Here is a 6,177-nt window from a genome sequence, read left to right as displayed (position 1 = left end):
CATGGGTGGAGCTGAGCCGGAGGCACAGATCTGCAGGGGAAGCAAGACAGGAAGCCATCGGGAATGTCCGCCCGGCCTGGCCGGCCTTGTGGCTCAGTGGTTAGAGCCTCAGCCTGGGGACCGATGGGTCTCGGGTTCAATTCCCGGTCAAGGGCACCTACCTTGCTTACAGGGTCAACCCCTGGCCCAGAAGGCGACCAATCCATGTATCTCTCTGACACGGATGTTTCTCTCTCTCTCTCTCTTTCCCTCCCTTCTCTCCCTTCCACCTTTTCCCTACAAATCAATGGAAGAAAATATCCTTCTGTGAGAATTTAAAAAAATAAAAAATAAAAATGTAATATAAAATAAAATAAAATGAGAATGTCCCCCTGGCCTGGCTGGTGTGGCTCCACTGGCTAGAGCGCCTCCATGGCCCCGTGCTGCACAGACCTCGCTCTGTCCTCCCTTCCTTTACAAAACAGGGAAATCTTCCTATTATCATGGTGTCCTCCCTGTGCTCGCCTCGGCGATAAGAGAGCTCACAGGCGAAGGTTTGTCTGCCGAGGACCCGGAAACTTTCTGGGGGGGTTTTGGGTTGCGTTTTTTTTTTTTCTGTGTTTTTTTTTTTTTCATATCTGATCTTTATTATTTTTATTTATTTATTTTAAATAAACATCGATCAGCTGCCTCCTGCACACTCCCTATTGGGGATGTGCCCACAACCTAGGTACATGCCCTTGACCGGAATCGAACCTGGGGACCTTGAGTCCGCAGGCTGACGCTCTGTCCACTGAGCCAAACTTGTTAAGGGTGATCTTTATTTTTATTGATCTATTTATTTTGTTAATCCTCACCCAAGGATACTTTTTCCTGTTGATTTTTAGAGAGAGCGGAAGGGAGGGGGAGAGACAGAAAAACATTGATGTGAACCCTGGTGGGGCCACTTACTAGAGGCAACCAGTGGATGTCTCACTCCTCTCTCTCCCTGTCCCATCCTCGCTCTCTAAAATATCAGCCTGGGGACTGAAGAGTCCCGGGTTCGATTCCGGTCAAGGGCATGTACCTGGGTTGCGGGCACATCCCCAGTGGGAGATGTGCAGGAGGCAGCTGATCGATGCTTCTCTTTCTTTTTCTTTTTTAAATATATTTTATTGATTTTTTACAGAGAGGAAGGGAGAAAGATAGAGAGTTAGAAACATCGATCAGCTGCCTCCTGCACATCTCCCACTGGGGATGTGCCCGCAACCCAGGTACATGCCCTTGACCGGAATCGAACCTGGGACCTTTCAGTCCTCAGGCCGACGCTCTATCCACTGAGCCAAACCGGTTTCGGCAATGCTTTTCTTTCATCCATGTTTCTAACTCTCTATCCCTCTCCCTTCCTCTCTGTAAAAAATCAGTAAAATATATTTTTAAAAAAATAAAACAAACATATCGCCTGGCCGGCCAGCGTGGCACAGTGGTTGAGAGTCGACCTGTGAACCAGGAGGTCACGGTTTGATTCCCGGTCAGGGCACATGCCCAGGTTGAGGGCTGGATCCCCAGTGTGGGGCCTGCAGGAGAGGCAGCGAATCAATGATTCTCTCTCACCATGGATGTTTCTACCTCTCTCTCCCTCTCCCTTCCTTTTTGGAATCAATAAAAACACATATTTTTTTAAAAAGTAAACGAAAGAAAAAGTAAAAAATAATTAAAAACGCATATTTGATATATAAATAAATAAAATAAACATATCCTCAGAGTAGGATTTTTTTATTTTTATTTATTTATTTAAATATATTTTATTGATTTTTTTACAGAGAGGAAGGGGGAGAGATAGAGAGTTAGAAACATCGATCAGCCGCCTCCTGCATACCTCCCACCGGGGATGTGCCCGCAACCCAGGTACATGCCCTTGACCGGAATCGAACCTGGGACCCTTCAGTCCGCACGCCGATGCTCTATCCACTGAGCCAAACCGGTTTCGGCAGAGTAGGATTTTTTTTTAAAAAAACTATTTAGCCGAAACCGGTTTGGCTCAGTGGATGGAGCGTCGGCCTGCGGACTGGGGGGTCCCGGGTTCGATACCGGTCAGGGGCATGTACCTGGGTTGCGGGCACATCCCCAGTGGGAGATGTGCAGGAGGCAGCTGGTCGATGTTTCTCTCTCATCGATGTTTCTAACTCTCTATCTCTCTCCCTTCCTCTCTGTAAAAAATCAATAAAATATATTAAAAAAAAAAACTATTTAAAAAAATAAATAGCACTAGCTGGTTGCTCAGTGGTTAGAGCATCCCATCGGCACATGGACTGAAGGGTCCCGGGTTTGGTTCGGACCCGGAGCACGTTCCTCGGTTGCAGGCCCATCCCAAGCCCCAGTCCAGGCACGTGCACATGCGGGAGGCAACCAATGTATCTAAGATCGATATTTTTTTTCTCACTCTACCTCTGTCTTCCCCTCTCTCTAAAAAAATCTGTGGGAAGTGGGGGGGGGGGGGGGGGCGGGGGGAAGATATCCTCAGGTGGGGACTCCTAACAGAAATAAAAATTAAAAACCAAAAAAACACCAGCCTCAGAGCCCAAGGACACGCATCCAGAACCTCCCCCACCTCCACCCCCACCCCTTCTCTCTCACACACCACAGCTCCCGCTCCGGCTTTCATCAGGAAAATGGGTCTTTTCCAGCCTGGAAATGGAGCCGGGCTGAGCACCCAGCTGCAGGCCGGATCGCCCAGGCCTCGGGGGATGTCTGAACCCACGTGCCCTCTCTCCTGCCCAGGAGGGTCAGGTACCCAGACTTACCGTCCTGACTGCAGATGGTGAGAGCAGAGGCTGCTCCTGGGTCACACACTCAGCCTGTGGAGTTTGAGTGAAACCCTGGGAGCAAGGGCTGATGAAATCTCTCAACTCTGAGCTGGAAACGCCTAGAAGCCCACCTCCCCCTGGCTGGACAGGGCGTCAGGTGGGGCCGGGGGCAGGCGGGAGCCTCCAGGGAAGGAGGCTGCTGTGTTTGCCCTCAAGGTGTAATGAACGCCCCAGGGCTTAAGAACAATAGTAAATTACAGTTAAATTAGGTCATCAAGTCTCTGGCTCTGTTGCAAGACCACAGCTCCCTCTTAACATTTTTTACAGCCAAAAAAAGAGCAGGTCAGGGTTTAGCCAGGGGTGACGGGTTCCAGAAACTGAAGTATGGTAGCAACCATCTCAGGTAGAAACTGTAGTTTAACTCTAGCCCTGCTGTTTGTCTTAACAATAGAAAAGTTATTTTGATTTTCTGAATTATATAAATCACCCCATTCGATTGAATGCCTCATTGATGGTAACGTGACTATCCCATTGATTGTGATCTTACTGGTTTTAGAAAGCACATTCCTCTGTACCTGGGAACCAGGACAGCACAATTATCCCAAGACCCGAGGGTTCCAGATAATGTGTCCCTGTCAACTCAGTGGTCCCAAGACCCCCAGGGCTCTAGATAATGTGTTTCTGTCAACGCAGTGGTCCAAAGACCCCAAACTACAATTAATCTTTGTAGATAACTGATCGGCTCAATCTCGCTCCTGTAACTGCTTTGTGCAAATCAGGGTCCTCATTCCAAACCCTGGGATGTAATCAATACCTTTGTGATTTTGCCTATAGAAATCTGGTGTTGTGGCCATCTTATCACTTTGAGATTTGGGAGATCGAAATGCCCCCTCGGAGTCCCGGATTGCAATAAATGTGACTCTTTAATTCGACTTCTTTTTTTTTTATTAATAAATCTTTATTATTACAGATGTTCCTCTTTTTCCCCCATATCTCCCCTCCACCTGGTTCCCATCCCACCCCATGCCCTTACCCCCTGCCACTGTCCTCATCCATAGGTGTATCTCTCTCCCTTCCTCTCTGTAAAAAATCAATAAAAATAAATTTTTTAAAAAAAGGCTCCTAAATTCTACCCTTTGGCTCTGGTGGTCGTCTCTTACGGGTTGCCCCATAACATCTGGAGGCTCCAGTGAGATAAAAATCTGGCCTTTGTTGCCGGTGGACGCCCCAGTAAAGGAACCTCCAGTCTCCGGCCCGGGTTCCAGGGAAGCAGATTGTTTTCCTCTAAATTGCGGTCTGAAAAGAGCGAGCCACCTGGACCTCCAGTGGGGAGGTAAGAATCTGGTTTCTGGTTGTGGAACGTTCCCCTCTGGGACCGTTGGAGGGCTGGACGCAGCAGAACCTCCTAGTCCGGACTCCCGGTCGCCACGGCGCCCGGGGTCCCTGGTTTTTGTTAAGTCTTAGCTGTATTGGTCGTGTCTGTCTTCTTGTCTTTGTTGTCCTCCTGTTTGTAAGAACGGGTCAGGGATGGTCGTCTGTGTGAACCCCCATACAACGTTTTTTGAAAAATTTCCAGGACTTCCAGCGGCGTGCAGGAGAATATGGATATGATGTCAATGCTTTTGATTTACAGCGATTCTGTGAGAGGCAGTGGCCCGAATTCCAGGTTGGCTGGCCAGACGTGGGGTCTGTTGACCTCATGACTGCCTACCGGGTCCATCATGTTATATATGGCCGGCCTGGCCACCCTGACCAAATTCCATATATCCCAGGTCTGGGTTGACATCCTGACCGAAAACCCCGGTGGCTAAAGACTTGGGGCCGGCAGCTATATGTCTCGGGGCAAGATCCGGGAGCACTGTTCACCATCCAATGTCGCGAGGTCCAGAGAAAACGCAATCCCATCGGTCCTCCAAGACCCCTCCCTCGACCCAAACTCCCAGCACCGCTGGCCCCGAATAAAGGTCCCCAGCCTGACCCCATCCCAGGAAGCCAGTCGGGAGGGGGAAATTCCACCGGCTCCAGCAAGCTGTCCACTAAGGATCCAAGCCAGTCCCCACCTCCAGCAACCACCCCATACCAGGCCCCAACGGCACACCAAGGACTCTTAGGGACCCTGAACGCAATGTTCCAGTTCCTCAACAAGACCTCCCCGAACCTAACAGCAGACAGCTGGCTCTGCCTCAACCCTGAGTCGCCCTACTATGTTGGTTTTGGGGCAAATGCCCCCATTGGGGGCTGTTGGGGTCCACCCCCAGCAGGTCCAGGGGTTCCCAAAGGTGTGGACGGAGTCGGCGAAGAAGGAATGACACGGAGACAGGGTTCAGTTGATCAGCAGCCTAGCCAGGTTCTCTAACCAGGTTCTCCAGCCAGGTTAGGTCTTTTTATTTGACACGGATCACAATAGGACTGCAGGAATAGCAAACTGAAAAGACAAAGCAGAAAAGGCCCCCTTCTATCTAACTTACAATGAAGTAACAGGAGGGCAAGCAATTCAATGAATAACAAAACAGTTGAGCCTGATGGAGAATATTCTTTTTCTAGTTCCCGTACTTTTGGAATTCCCACTCTCTGCTGTCCAGCGGACACACGGGCCGTGTTTTGAGCCAGCGAGAGATGCAGTGCAAGTGAAAAGCATGATTACAGACTCCCCACGCAACGGTGCACTCTTGAGAAGTGGCAGATCCCTGGTTCGCCTGACATTCTATGCAAAGATCCATAACGTGGTTCCTGCAGATGGCACAGTTATCAACCTCAAGGTCCCAGGACCAGAGGGCTACTGCTTTCCAGCTTTTCACTTCAAAGCGCTTCTTGCCCTTGCCGCTGTTGGTGCCGCTCGGGGTATCCACATCCATCGGTGCCGCCATTCTGGAAACACACCGTCTCAGGTTAGGTCTTTCTTGCCCTGTTACATCTGTATTTATACCAGTTGATTTTAATCCTATCCATTCCATTCCAAAGGTTAGGGTGTTTGTTAATCTAGTTCTGTTGAGTTTAATCCTCTCTAGGTTAATCTCTGTGTTCCATTATAAAGGCTATTCCAAGGTCACTGCTCTACTGATAAGCTACAAGGAAGTGACTAAGGAGATTATCCTACCCAGTAAAGGTTATGTCCTCCCAGCCTGGCTGCTTGCCTTCCCTGGGATTGCCCTGTGTTGATGGGTCTCCTGGGGTATAGGCTTTGGTGCTTTCCCTGGTAGGCAGACCCCTGGGGATGTGGGCCCAACAAGTCCCAAATTTATTGCCAACAGTCTTAGTCCAAGTTCTTCATAAGTAGTACATGGTATTTCTGTAACACTGGGGGGGGGGGGGGGGGGGATTTACTGATTTATTCTCTTCCTTAGTCCTGTTAATCCCTAACTCCTGGGAAAAAATCGTCACCTGGGGAAACAACCTTATACGGGGAGGTGGT

General features: G+C 49.5%; 1 pseudogene; it reads right to left on the bottom strand.

The window, feature by feature from the left end:
• Window positions 1-5,305: 5,305 nt before the first annotated feature.
• LOC138999945 (E3 ubiquitin-protein ligase RBX1 pseudogene) lies at window positions 5,306-5,638 on the bottom strand (annotated as a pseudogene).
• Window positions 5,639-6,177: the final 539 nt, after the last annotated feature.

The sequence above is a fragment of the Myotis yumanensis genome, unplaced genomic scaffold (assembly GCF_028538775.1).
Source record: "Myotis yumanensis isolate MYYU_CA2020_CCGP unplaced genomic scaffold, mMyoYum1.0.hap1 SCAF_23, whole genome shotgun sequence".
Lineage (NCBI taxonomy): Eukaryota > Metazoa > Chordata > Mammalia > Chiroptera > Vespertilionidae > Myotis > Myotis yumanensis.
The sequence above is the reverse complement of the archived record's forward strand: the minus strand, read 5'-3'. Positions and strand labels throughout refer to the sequence as shown.